At 36.9% G+C, this 15,419-nt stretch overlaps 1 protein-coding gene across 1 annotated transcript in view; it reads left to right on the top strand.

The window, feature by feature from the left end:
- The window catches only part of LOC127634540 (docking protein 6-like), a 116,316-nt gene that overhangs the window by 33,406 nt on the left and 67,491 nt on the right, over nt 1–15,419 (top strand). The window lies entirely within an intron of this gene.

Genomic DNA, 15,419 nt, shown 5'->3' with positions numbered 1-15,419 from the left:
ACGGTACCATGGGGCCATCAAACTTAAAATAAAATGCAGTGTTTACTTATTGGTTGCCCATTCTGCTTTGTAATATCTGCAAGAATGAAGAACAGTCCCTCGCACATATATGAGTGACCGCAGGCATTCTGTCGAGAAATGATGGTTACCCACATATAAGTGCAATAGACTATAATGAGCAGAGTGATGGCTGCTAAGCTGCAAAATGATCCAGTTTTTTATAAATATCAAAGCATTTTATACTCAAAGAGTTATTGGCCAGTAGAATGAATTCTGCCTTTTATAAGGCACTATTTCTATTTTGGCCAAATATGTTTTTCCAAAGAAATTTAATGGTAAGAGATGCATGGGGTTACATATGGCCCACAGAGTAATGACAACATGTTACCCAACAGAGTAATGTTACATTGCCAGGAACAAAATTATGTGTCATGAATATGATGAAATATATTCCTGGGAATGGAGATTCATATGAGATATGTGGATTTGTAGGTCACTGGTTTATTTGATAAAAGCTTCCTACGTGAGCTTTGAATGGCTTTTAGGTCTACCTGACCTTTTTCTTTTCCATTAGGGCTTCTCAAAACGCAGATATCACTGACCACAATCTTCCATTCATGACAATTGAATGATTGTTACAAATGACATCCTTTTGTCATCCACCATTTAGTCTTATGGGCCTGCATAATTTTACGGTAGACTTTTGGCTTGGATTTCTTTATAAAACGACACTGTTGTGCATGGATCATCGAATTGAGTCTTTCAAATAGATAAGTGAGTATACAAATAAGCATGTAATGATATAAAATAGCTATTTTTCATTGTGCACTAGTGCATTTCAGTGCTTCAAGTCTCCGGCGATCTGTCACACAGGCTTCATAACAGATTTATACTCTTACAACTAATGAATATATAGATGCACCTGAATTCCTAAAGGGCCACAGTGATCTCTCAGAATAATCTATGAACAATAGTTCCGGATTAATCATAGTTGTTTATCATAGCAGGTGTGTGAGTGCACGTGCTTAGCCTCAGTGATTAGTCCAAAAATAGCAAACCAACAGAGTCCCCAAACTCCATGTGTGGAGATGGTTGTCACGGTGGCATGAAGGTAAACAAGTTAAAGTGACAGAAAATCAAAGCATCTCGAGTTTCTCAACCATGTGTCTAAACAGGATAGAGCTTTGCTCATGAATAACATACAGAGCCTTTGAAAAAACAATTCTTTCATTTCAGTGAATTACAAACCCTCACTGACATTGTTACATTATAATAATTATATTATTTCAAAACACTGAAACTCAAAATTTATTATTTTATTTATTCTTTTAATATTATGTCACAAAAATAAAACAAAGAATTTGAAATAGGCTGTTAACCCAAAAGGAAATGATAGGGAATAGGCAAAATGTTAGGGACTAATTGCCTCAGTCACCATTCACGTTCAATGTATGGGAAAATAAATGCAATGGAAGTGAATGGTGACTGTGGCTAACATTCCAACCTGGCCTCATAGAAGCATGTTACTATATCTTTAAGTTTTGCTAAATCATTTTTACATTGCTGATTGTATCACAGCACTTTCCTGGTAAAATGAACACTAGAGGTGCTACAAAAAACAATTACTTTTATTCCCTTTCACACAAATCACAAGTAAAATGCTAGATTATCAGTTCATAAACCAGTACTTTTCACCCTGTTCCTAACACAATGCTATCTTACGACATCAATAAACATTTACTATAGTGCATGACTCGTACGGCAATACATTTTAATGTTTGCATTACTTGATTAACTACATTTACAAGCTTGTTTGGGTGATGCAAAGGATTGGGTACAAGTCCTGAAGAGAATGCAGGTCAACATGTGAGTCCTAAGTGTCGTAAAGGCACCACAAAAATATGTGGTTGCTTCAGCATTTACGTTTTATGCTTTTTCACATTTGCTTTTCATGACAATATCGGTTAGGCTTAGGTTTAGGGTAGGTAGTTCGGTTTTGTTTATTTAAAACTCTCAAGAGCATTAACCTTCAGTACAAGTTATGTTCAATCGACAGCATTTGTGGCAAAATGTTGATTACCACAAACTTTTATTTTGACTCGTCCCTCTTTTTCTTTAAAAAACTAAAATTACATTGAGGCACTTACAATGGAAGTGAATTGGGCCAATCCTTAAACGTTAAGATACTCAAAAGTATTACCACAAAATGTAAACAATATGCGTGATAACATAATTTTAGTGTGATAAAATAGTTTGATATCCTTTTCTGTGTTAAGTTAGATTACATTTTTACAACTTTGTTGCCATGTTGACATAACGCTGTAAACACTAAAACCTTAAAAAGACAGTTAAAATGAGGTTTTAACAATTTTACAGTTCAAATAGCATGAGTTTTAACATAAGGATTAATGCAAGTGCTTTCAAAAAATTACAAACTTCACATATCTGTGTTTAGAGGAGAGGAGAAACCAGTCAAAATGTATCAACATTATGCTGCAAATGCTGTTGACTGAGTTTAACTTGTATTGAACCTGGAATATTCCTTTAAGGTTTAGGGAAGGGAGGTAGGCTTTGTTGGTTTAAAACTCGATCGAGCATTAACTTTAAAAATCTCATCTCTTTGGGAGAACATTTACAGTAACGCGCTTTTAGTTCCACACAGTGGACATTTCACCTTGGAACTGCCGAGAGACCACATAATATAATTTTACAAATATGTCACCACAATTGTGTCATTTTTATGAGATTGGGGAGTAACATTCTACCTAATATCTAATTTTGTTTAACGGAAGAAATAAAGTAATACGGCTAATATCATTAGGGTGAGTACATAATGACATAATGCTCATTTTTGGATGAGCCATCCCTTTAAATTCGGAGTAAGTATAGGCTGAATACAAAGTATGCACACATAATTGTTAATTCACACCTGCAATGTATTTTGCCAAAAAATTAAATTCCTTTCTTGCTCACTCAAAAGTATTTTTTTTTTTGCAGACTGAAACAGGTTTTCTAGCAGTACTTTTAACAAGATGCTCACTCTCTGCTGATGAAAGCAGCCCCTCAGCATGATCCTATCACCTCTATACTTCAATCTAGGTGTGGTGTTTTTCAAGGGCAGCATTAGATTTGCACCACATGCATGTTTCACTTTGAATTTTGGCTCTGTCGTAGGCTCGTCTGACCCCAGATTCTTTTTAGATGTTGTAACTGGGTCATTATTATACTTTTCAGCTAACTTCAGACATGGTTTCATGCAGTTCTTTTGGGGAAATGGCTTCATTTGTGCCTGCCCTCCCATACAGACCAATGTTATGCAGAGCTCTTGATGTGGTTGACTGCTGCACCTTTACTTTCTTCTCAGTGTATGAACTCTTTAGCTCTTTCAAAGTGATTGTTGGCTTCTCTCTGGCTTCTTTCTCAAATCTCCTTCTTGTTCAGGTAGAGTGCTTTGACAGATGACCATTTCTGGGTGGTTTGCTGTATCCTCCACTTGATAATTGACAATTCAACCAACAGTGCCGACTGGTACTGGCAACATGCTGTATGTGTCCCACCCCAAGGAAATTAAATGATGGACTAGTATCTCACCTGCTGTGGTTTTGCTAATAAACCATAGATGTATTTTATTCCCATGTTTATATTTTATTATGCCATATAGATCATCTAGCTTGACAGTTCTGTGCATAGCACAGTGTTTTCTAGAATTTTTTGGTCTTGTCGGCAGCCGTATGGATGACATTGTTTTTCGATGAGAGGCTTAAAAAGAAAGTAATGGATAAGTGAAAAGGTTCCATAGGCATCTCATACATATTCATGGTAAAAAAAAAGGAAATCCCCCATTAGAGAGTGACGAGATTGTTGTAGTTATCCAGTTTATAGTGTTAGCCTCAAATGGCACACAACATTTACATCATGCACACTGTGCGTGAGACGTGCATGCACACGGAATACAAAGTATACTTTGGCCTAAATGCTTATTGCACACAGAAATGCAAGAGCTGTCTGAAATCACCAGTTACAATCTGATTGGCTGGCTTCGGTGCAATTTCCAAGAGTAAGGGTGCATAAACAAAATTGTGTGTTTTTTTTTTATACAAATTACTACAGAGAGTGCTACATAATAGGAACTGTATTTGCCATAATTTGCAAAGTTAATTTAATCATTTTAAAAGTTAAAAAGAGAGAACCTTGATAATACCTGTACTATTCTGAGTTAATTTTTTTTGCTATATCCAATTTCAGAATTGTTTGGCCATAAATGTAATCAAAACAAGACAAATAAAACTGCTTGTTCACATTATATGTCGGTCAGAGGGATAATTCTTGACCAGAGTGAGCGGCAATGTGGGCCAGACTTTAAGCCGATAGTCAAACGTCTGGCTGCATGAAACTATCTGGCTTATGTGATTACAAAATTCTACAACTTCTCATTAATCCAGACTCACAACCACAAATGTATTGTATTTCTGCTTACTGAAACATAAAATTTTGTCTTAAGGATATATTCGGTTGTTGTTGTTTACCATAAGATGCGCTTTTACCAAACTTGCTGGTATTTTGAGAGCGAAAACTAAATATCAGTCATTGAGAAACTTTATAACATAATATTTAATATGAGATGTAGGCTTTTATGTTTGCATGTGGAGAATTTTTGCATCCAGAAAAAGTCCATTGGCACCGCTTCACTTTAAGATGAAGAAAAGTTGACCTACATATTGTTTCAACATTATTTTGCAGCTATTTTGGTAATGTACTGGTATGTCCAGAGCACAGGCAGGCTGTTAGTCCTGCCTCAATTCTGACATTTTAACTATTGTTGTTCATGAAAGGTTAGAGTGACCTACATGCTCCACATAGATTTTTCTCTCCCCCTCCCTCTCTCTCTCTTTGCACCTGAATTAAATGATGCCAGTGATTAAGTGTTAGAATGCACAAAATAAGAAGTCCTAATGATCCAGGATTTCAATTATGTTTTTCATGAAAATGAGGATAGTATGATAACATTGATAACAACAGTGTCATCCTACAGTAAAATTAGCCCTCCTAAAAGAGAATATGAACCTCTTTTAGGAGGCAACCTGACTTTCAGTTCCTATTATCAAACAGGATGTGGTGACTCTGATCACCCAAATGTTTGTGCATGCTGAATGTCACCTGAATTCAATTTCCTTCTGCACCTCCCAGATCGGTTGTCCATAGTAACAGAGAAGATGGAATTTTTTTGTACAGTATACAAGAGAAATTAGGAAAAGTTCAATTCGGTTATTATTCACTCACCCTCATTCCAAACATGTATGATTTCCTTTCTTCCATGTAACACAAAAGGAGAACATTTGAAGACAATGCTGATTGCTCCGCTTGTTTCATTGAATGCAGTCAGTGATCAGTTTGATTTGAAAACAAATGATTAAGATCAGTTTAATTTACCAGATCAATTGATTCATTGAAAATATCGATAGAGAATGATTTGGTCATGATTCAGACATCACTACTTTTATCATGAATGTGCGAAGGTGAGCTAGGCAGGATGTCCTCTTTCAGTTAACGACAACTTACATTACTGTCCGTTTCTCATACAAAGCTATAGTTTTACTTGAGAAAACTTGGAATATAGTGCACGTTTATGATAGTTATTATGGTGCTTTTGCATCCTTTTTTAAGCTTGATAGGTCCAGTTCCCTTCATTGTAATTCATTGGAAAACAGGTACCAGCAGTCTTCAAAATGTCCCATGCAAGAATGAAAGTCATACTGGTTTGAAACTACATAAAGATAAGTACATTATAACAGAATTTTCATTTTTGTGTGGACTAATCTTTTTAAGTGTTGTTGAACTGTTGAAAGAAGAGAATTATGTTGATCATTGAGCTCTTTTCTCTCTCTATCTCTCTCTGCCTCTCTCTCTGCCTCTAATTCTCTCTCTCCCTCCCTCCTGCAGTATGCTGGACACCGTTTCTTGCTGGCAGTGTTGTTATCCATGCAGACCTGTGAAATGCTTGTCTTTGGATTAGCCCTATGCTGACACAGCTTGATCTTGTTTGTGTGTGTGTGTGTGTGTCCTTAATATGTGAAAGTGTATGGATCTGTATGTGTGTGTCAGGAGTGTTTTATCATGAAGAGGCAAGGGTGGCAGTGTCCAAAATAATAATAGTACATAAATAAAATAAAAAGAATGAGAAAACTATAGACCGTACCGAAGTAAAAATAAAATAAAATAAATATCATAAAAAGAGATCAAACAATATAGTAGTATTTTCCAATGTAACACTTTCCAACAGCCACACCAAATTGGAAATTGACTAATTATAAAGTAAAAATCTCAGATATAAAAAGAATATCATCCCTTTCGAAATGTCAAAATGAACTTGAAATAATTTGGGACTTGAAATAAAGGTGCACTTCTGTGCCTGTGACCATCTATACACCTGTTGTGTTTAAGGATTTCACCCCACTGGCATTCGTGGATGGGAAGGGAGCAACCGCCGGCCGACGGCGAGCCACAAAAGGACTACGCGATCCGAGGGACCCGACCAGGGACCCCCGGGCACGTAGTCGGCCCAATACCTGACCCAGCCACCGATCCCCCCCGACCCGACCCCGTTGGTGCCATGGAGGAAGACTACAATCCCGTCAACAGGGCAGGTGTCACAATCATAGAATTCCGGCTTGTCCGCCCTTAAAATGTCTGATCAGAGCCTCGGAAAGAAGACCAGGTGGCACACTCTGTACTGGGTGCGCACGATTCACCAGGATGGAGCGACACCCAGCCTTTGTGTCCAACCTGGCCCGGGCATCAGGGTTGATCTTGTCCGCCCAACAATCTGCACACTGGGGTACAGACACGTCATGCCGGAGCGTACCACAACCCCCCCCCCCCCCCAAGGCTGATGGTCCGGGGCCCGGTAACCGGCATCCGGGAGTCAGCAGACCACCCGGCATCCCAGGCCCATTAAACTTTTAAAATATTGTTTTCCATAAATTTTTACCGAATCATTATCAAATATATTAGAGTGTATATTACAATATATTAGGTTTTTTTGTGGTTTGACAGCTTGAATAAAACCTATTCATACAGAGAAATTGCATAATAAATGTCACCATTTCTAATCGTACAGTTTGCGAATGTTCAGTTTCATACACTAACCTGCAAACTCATCTATGTCACTTTGTTAATTTTTGAAGAAGTACAAAGACCTATGTAACTTTTGTGTGTATAGTGATCCACCACCTAGTTTGGAAAACTGTGCCCTGTCCTACCTGTGTCTGGCTTCAGTAAATAGTATATCACCCAGTTATGGTCTTCCAAACCTATTACGCCAGACAACATTAATATTAACTGGCATTGAATAAGAAAGGATTCTAAATTAGGCTTCTAATTTGAATGTCGGCTAAATATCACTATATTGATGCATTAAAAACATATCGATAAAATACTGTGCTCAGGTGGTAGAGCTGGTCGGCCACTAATCGCAGGGTCGATTCCCGGCCCACATGACTCCACATGTGTCCTTGGGCAAGATACTGAACCCCAAGTTGCCCTCAATGTCAGGCTAGCGCCTTGCATGGCAACTCTGCTGTCATTGGTGTGTGTGTGTGTGTGTGTGTGTGTGTGTGTGTGTGTGTGTGTGTGTGTGTGTGTGTGTGTGTGTGTGTGTGTGTGTGTGTGTGTGAATGGGTGAATGGGACACAGTGTAAAGCATTTTGGTAACCACTAAGGTTAAAAAAAGGCGCTATATAAGTGCAGACCATTTAGTTGTAATAATAAAAAATACACATAATTTGTATGCTACTGTAGAATTGTAGTTATTATTTTTGAAGTTATGTAAAAAAAACTTGATAAAACTTTGATGACTTGATTTTAATAAATAGTGTGTTAAAAATGCAAGAAACCTGCAAAACTATTACAATATTTGTTATTTTTTTTTGTATAAGGTAAATTGTGTTGTATAAGCCTTTAATCTGGAAACTGTGTAACCTATGATGCGCCACTGGTGTCTGTGTTGGGGGGGCATGTGTCTTCTTGATACAGTATGTGAAATTGTGTGACTCCAATTGTATGAATCCCATTGGCCCATGCCATTAACTCCATATTACATTTCTGGACTTGGGTGGTAGCCCAGTAGGGATATTTTATTAAAGATCGTCCGTGCATCGGAAATGAGCTGGAGTTTTATTGTAATTACTTGCCACTGGGACAGCAGTGTGCTTTACATTTGGAATGCCCCAGATAGTGTAATCTATGATTAACTAGGAAGAAATTTTACCTTCCCTGGAATGGTTTTTGTCACAGAGGAAATTAATAAATAAGGTGACGGCTAAACCTGAGACGCATCGGCCTGCAGTGACATAGCAGCCACTGGAAGTGGAATCCAATATAATCTGGCGCTAATCTGAGTGGAGAACGCAAACAGAAGTCTGTATATGATTGCAGTAATGATGGCCTTAGCGACCATCCGTCCAGATAACAAATCAAATCATAGCATACTCTCCAGCTCTGTCCCAAAACAGCTTTGCAATCATGTGGAGAGGAGCCTATTGTCTTGTTTGGAAACTAGTACTCGTGGTGTCAAGATATTCCCAAACAACAACACTGCTCATCAGCCTTGCCGCTTTATTCTTCACAGTTCCACACAATCAGCAGTAAATTGCTTTTGTATGTGTGTTTAAAGAGATTATATACATTTTAATGTGTGTTGTGCCTAAAACTGCTATTGACCCTAATTTCAAGTGTTAAAATGACTCCTATTAGCTGATTAAAAATGTGATAATTGTATTGTTACAGTAAATGTCATTTTCTAGTTAGACTGATGAAGACCTTACCATTTTGTAAATTCAACGGGGTTCTGAAGTCTTGGAACTCCAATAAAAATACTTATTTTTTGCAATATTTTTTAATTGTTTTTATGACATTTCTTATAATATGAGCATTACAATTTGAGTGAAAAGCTGAACTGAAAAAATATAGGCTATATTTCTGTGGAATGTCCCCCTTTTCCTTTAATGACAGCATGTAATCAAGCTGACATGTACTCCACAAGTTTGTGCAAAACTTTTTGATTTGAGATTTTTCCTGAGAGTATCTTGTTTGCTTCAAGGGATGCAAGGATATCTGACCTAGTGCACAAAGAAGTTAACATGGTCAATGTCACAAACATTCTTATTAGTGACCTAGAAATAGTACAGAATCTGAAATGTTTCTTCTTGATTTTTTACATCATAACCTTTCTTTTTTTTAATATTTTCCAAAATCCGAAAACTTTATTTAAAATTTTAATACAAATTTTAATCTCAGATTGTCATTGTGGTCTCAGACTGTTGAATGCTTATAAACAAATGTACTAAAGGTTTAAATTGCACAACCTGAATATGCAAAAAGCCCTTGAAATAAATCTACATCTAAGTCCAGAAAGATTTATTACACAGATTTTCTGCCATTTTCTGGTCTACTTTCTCTGAATTGAATACATACGTTGAATACATTTAATACATACTCCAAAAGGAACTATATATACAGTGAGGAAAATAAGTATTTGAACACCCTGCTATTTTGCAAGTTCTCCCACTTGGAAATCATGGAGGGGTCTGAAATTGTCATCGTAGGTGCATGTCCACTGTGAGAGACATAATCTAAAAAAAAATCCAGAAATCACAATGTATGATTTTTTAACTATTTATTTGTATGATACAGCTGCAAATAAGTATTTGAACACCTGTCTATCAGCTAGAATTCTGACCCTCAAAGACCTGTTAGTCTGCCTTTAAAATGTCCACCTCCACTCCATTTATTATCCTAAATTAGATGCACCTGTTTGAGGTCGTTAGCTGCATAAAGACACCTGTCCACCCCATACAATCAGTAAGAATCCAACTACTAACATGGCCAAGACCAAAGAGCTGTCCAAAGACACTGGAGACAAAATTGTACACCTCCACAAGGCTGGAAAGGGCTACAGGGAAATTGCCAAGCAGCTTGGTGAAAAAAGGTCCACTGTTGGAGCAATCATTAGAAAATGGAAGAAGCTAAACATGACTGTCAATCTCCCTCGGACTGGGGCTCCATGCAAGATCTCACCTCGTGGGGTCTCAATGATCCTAAGAAAGGTGAGAAATCAGCCCAGAACTACGAGGGAGGAGCTGGTCAATGACCTGAAAAGAGCTGGGACCACCGTTTCCAAGGTTACTGTTGGTAATACACCAAGACGTCATGGTTTTAAATCATGCATGGCACGGAAGGTTCCCCTGCTTAAACCAGCACATGTCAAGGCCCGTCTTAAGTTTGCCAATGACCATTTGGATGATCCAGAGGAGTCATGGGAGAAAGTCATGTGGTCAGATGAGACCAAAATATAACTTTTTGGTCATAATTCCACTAAACGTGTTTGGAGGAAGAAGAATGATGAGTACCATCCCAAGAACACCATCCCTACTGTGAAGCATGGGGTGGTAGCATCATGCTTTGGGGGTGTTTTTCTGCACATGGGACAGGGCAACTGCACTGTATTAAGGAGAGGATGACCGGGGCCATGTATTGCGAGATTTTGGGGAACAACCTCCTTCCCTCAGTTAGAGCATTGAAGATGGGTCGAGGCTGGGTCTTCCAACATGACAATGACCCGAAGCACACAGCCAGGATAACCAAGGAGTGGCTCTATAAGAAGCATATCAAGGTTCTGGCGTGGCCTAGCCAGTCTCCAGACCTAAACCCAATAGAGAATCTTTGGAGGGAGCTCAAACTCCGTGTTTCTCAGCGACAGCCCAGAAACCTGACTGATCTAGAGAAGATCTGTGTGGAGGAGTGGGCCAAAATCCCTCCTGCAGTGTGTGCAAACCTGGTGAAAAACTACAGGAAACGTTTAATTGCAAACAAAGGCTACTGTACCAAATATTAACATTGATTTTCTCAGGTGTTCAAATACTTATTTGCAGCTGTATCATACAAATAAATAGTTAAAAAATCATACATTGTGATTTCTGGATTTTTTTTAGATTATGTCTCTCACAGTGGACATGCACCTACGATGACAATTTCAGACCCCTCCATGATTTCTAAGTGGGAGAACTTGCAAAATAGCAGGGTGTTCAAATACTTATTTTCCTCACTGTATATATATTTATTAAAAATTTGATGACTAAAAAGAAATCAGAAGAATCTACCATTTAAATATATATATATATATATATATATATATATATATATATATATATATATATATATATATATATATATATATTTATAATCTTTTTTTTTTAAACTTTTTGACAAATGTTCTGATTAAAAACAGCATGTAATTGGTTTTCATCTCACACAGCACTGTGTCAGACTGTTCAGACCCTGTGCTGCTGGACTATGATCTAGTTGGAACAAAGCCTCTGTTTGGGTCTGAGAAATAGATTGTAGCAACATATACAGAATTATTTCTCTGCCTTCCCTGCCTGGGTTTAGAGTGAGTATGATTGCAGTGTCTTATAAGGAATCAGATAACCTTCACCTCTCGCAGCTTGTAGTTGGTGGATCAAAACAGACACAAATTTTATTAGAGAGGTGAAACGTCAGACTGTTTACATCATCTTGCTAGCACATGAAAAGGTCAGCCATCTCCCTGTCTGAGCTGCTTTGTCTTTTATCAGCTAATATCATAAATGAAGACATTCCTGCACAGATAGAGGGTCATGGTACAATTCATTTGCTTTTGGGCTCATATCAAGAGAACTCTGCTCTTCGGTACACTTTCATTTCAATTCAGATTTTTACACTCATGCTTTTATGAAAATATTTGGATACTTTCACAGTTTGGTAAATAAATAGAGCCCTGTTGCACGATTCAGACATAACAATACAGTGTTATGGCTTGTTTCAAATGGCCGGTTATTGAACACATTGTTTTTCCTCTGAGAATCCTCTACAAGGATCTGTTGGGATTAAAGAGCTTTATTGAACATTATGGGGTGAACTCAATGAAAAATTGTGCAACCTTTTCCCACATTATTTCAATATGAAAATCAGCATTTTATCTAAGTGCTCAATGCGCTGAAATAGCATTGCTCGTTGAATATTTAAATTAAGTTATTGTCATTATCTTTAGCGCAAACACACCTCTTTTCTATGTAAAATAGGTTTACATTATATTATATTAGCTTTTTTCATAAAACTCAGTGCTATTTGCCTTATACATTTAACATTATTACCGCTCACTGAAAGTAGTCTGTTAGAAGAATTTCATCTTAAAGAGATGTTTGTGTAAATTTTTATTGATTATGGCAGAAGTAATTCATCAAATGATGGAAATGGGCATTATTATTGGGCATACAGTATATCCAGATGTGCCATGTAGACATGTTTTTTTTTTCTTTCAGCTTTTTAAAAGGCTGATCCTGGATCACTGTGGAGTGCTGCAGTGGAGTGATGCTGTACAGCCACTGTAAAGCCTGATCACTGTAATCTGCTGCAATCTGCTGCATACTCCACAATCATCCAACTGGCTTGCAAAATCCAATATTGCACTGTGAAAATGTAGTCAATTCAGTCTTAGTGAATTCCCCCCATATACCATTGAAGGTTTCCCTGCATCATTTCATAAACGCTCTTTGTAAATACTGTTTATGGTCGGTTTTTAACGAAGTGGCTAAATTTACCTGTCTTTGTTTTCAGTGAATAGTCCTTGTGTGTTTACATTTAATTTCAACGCTTCAGAACGGCCATTGTGTCCTGATTCATAATTAAGCAATCCACTCCAGAGACTGAAGGTTTGTTCATTAATCAGCCTTTGAAATTTCAGTATGCAATCAGGGAGCTCAGAGAGATACTGTCCGCCCGTAACTTCCACCAGCAATTGAGCCGCACTAAGTGATAGGGAAAGGCTGATTGCAAATTCATTTTATGCCATAGTCATCGTTGTCATAGTTAGACGTGATGACTTTGGCCATGGTTGCAGTAGTGAAGATTGGGTAAAAGTAGTGTATGTTTGGGTTTGTGGTTATTTGGGAATAATTCCATGAAAAGCTCTGAATGCTGTGGTCAGAATTAACATTTATTTGAAGCAATTACTCAATCAATTTGCATTTATCAGCACATTTTAACCATTTAACAATTCTGTGGGCTTCTACTTAGATTTTAATCCAAATGTTTTTGCTTGCTCTAATCAAATCTTGTTTGGATCTGTCTGTTGAAAGATGGAATTGAGTATGTTTTCACTTTTAGAATCTGCTTGTCTTTACTGTTCATATTGCTTTTGATTTCATTACCACTCATTATGTGAGGCAGGCACTGATTGGTAACAGAATTAAGACAGAATTAGCATTTGATATAACAGAGAACTGAGATTTGATAATGAGAGAATCTCTTGGAAAAGTTCAGGTTGGGCAGCCTGGCTTTGTGACCCAAGTGTGGGACAGCTTCTATTCCTTGCCTTAGTTCTTGTTCTGGAAAGTCTTGTTTGACTTTTCAAATTCTTGTGGAACTAAAAGAAAGAAAAAAATACTAAAAAAACAATAATATAGTGTAGCATTTGCTACATAGTCAAACTCTTGAACAGAGGATAACCTACATTTTTCTTACCTATCAGATATTGTGTTCTGTAAGTAAAGATGCCATGTGATAAGACTTGGTGTTCCCATTTGGCCTTTGAGCCACTTCATTACGGTTCAATAAAAGCAATCTAGGTCATGCATGTTTGTCATCACTTGGTCTCTATCTAGGGTTAGTAAAAAGGGGTTAACTAAAGTCTCAAGGGTTAAACAAAAGTAATAAAATACAAACATTGTTTGTTTCAGACTATGAAAGTTTACTAGTTGAATGTCAAGAGGCAGCTGTACTGTATGATATGGGGACCAAGTGAATTATTTAAAATGCTTGTTTTTTTGGCTTTGCTTGACCTAAATAAAATAGAATTCCTTAAACAAAATCAATGAAAAGAGATGGGATTATAGATATTTTATATCTATAGTTTATTATAGATATTTCATATTACATATGAAAAGTATTGAATTGTCTTATCCTTCTTAGAGGCACATGTTTGAATAGGAACCCTTGTCTATCACAACAGTCTACACTACCAGAACCCTAGCACACAGCAGAGAAGATACCAGGCTTGCTGATTATTACAATCTCAAATCCACAAAACTACATTTGATAACAGATGGCATGTGTGCAATGATTCATTATTTCTTATTTTCCTCTTGTGGACAATTTTGATAAAATCCATGTATCCATTTTTTGTGTGTAACCTTTGGGTACGACATACTTACAGTAGCAAATATTTGGTATCAGGAGAAGCAGGCATGCATACAGGAATGCACCCATCAATTATGGTGCCAAATTAAGCATTGTTCTTTTTCCGTGCACTACATCAGCAGTGTAAACAAATTAATCTTGCCCATGGAAATGAATCCTGCTGTAAAGCGACAGGAATACACATACACCGACAAATGAATATTGGCTGCCTGCAGCAGGATATGGAGAAACCCTTCTGTAAACGAATCATCCTAACCTCGATAGCCTGTTCAATGGTCATACGTTTTTAGGTGTGCTCTGATGGCATTTATCTGCTTGTCACAATACCAAATGTTCTGTAGGTGTGTAGAATTTCTTTTTAAATGAAAGGCTTCAAGGTAGATGATCAACCATGGCACTAATCCAGGTGGACTGCTAACCCTTGGTAAATATCAGTCATAAAATGTTCAACTACATTTGAAGAGTTCTCTTCCATTTTTTAATGTATGACTCTTTATTATGCATATAAATCAGAGATTTTGAGCAGATGCGGACGGCCCCTCTGTGAAAAGGTCATTCAAACCTCATTTGTTAATTATGAAACTGCAAGGTTATTGATTGGCCAGGACTATTTAGTCTTTAGAAGACTTTTTGGGTGAACCTGGGAGAAAAGTGTGTTGATTTCTTGGCAGTATTGGACAGGGGAAATGAACGAAGGTTGTGTGTTTCTTATATTTTCATTCTTTTCTTTTTTTTTTTTTATAGAGATTGGTCACATTCTTTCACACCCTCTCTTTTCCCTTGAAATGCTATCTGGGTTGTGAGTGTTCAGTCTATGAAAGTGTCCAATGTTGCTGGAAGGGATGTTCCAGAGAGAATTTTGTTTATAAACTTTTTTTTTAAACTATATATATATAAATAGTATATAATAGTATAGTAATATAATAGTACTGTATAGCATAAATTCATACATTTATAATTTGATATATAAATATTTATATAATATATTGTTTATTTTTTAATAAAATACAGGATATAAAATATGTATTTTTATATGATTAATCGATCAAATAAATAATTAACAGATCAATTGATTATCAAAATTGTGTTTGGTTGCAGCAACAGAATGTTGCATGCAAGCTGTTATTTGTTTTATTACCACTGCCTTGCCAGGTGACTAGTCTTAAATATGATGTACTTTTGTAGTG

Source organism: Xyrauchen texanus, chromosome 41 (genome assembly GCF_025860055.1).
Source record: "Xyrauchen texanus isolate HMW12.3.18 chromosome 41, RBS_HiC_50CHRs, whole genome shotgun sequence".
Lineage (NCBI taxonomy): Eukaryota > Metazoa > Chordata > Actinopteri > Cypriniformes > Catostomidae > Xyrauchen > Xyrauchen texanus.
Note: the sequence above shows the minus strand (reverse complement) of the source record. Positions and strands in the feature narration are given on the sequence as shown.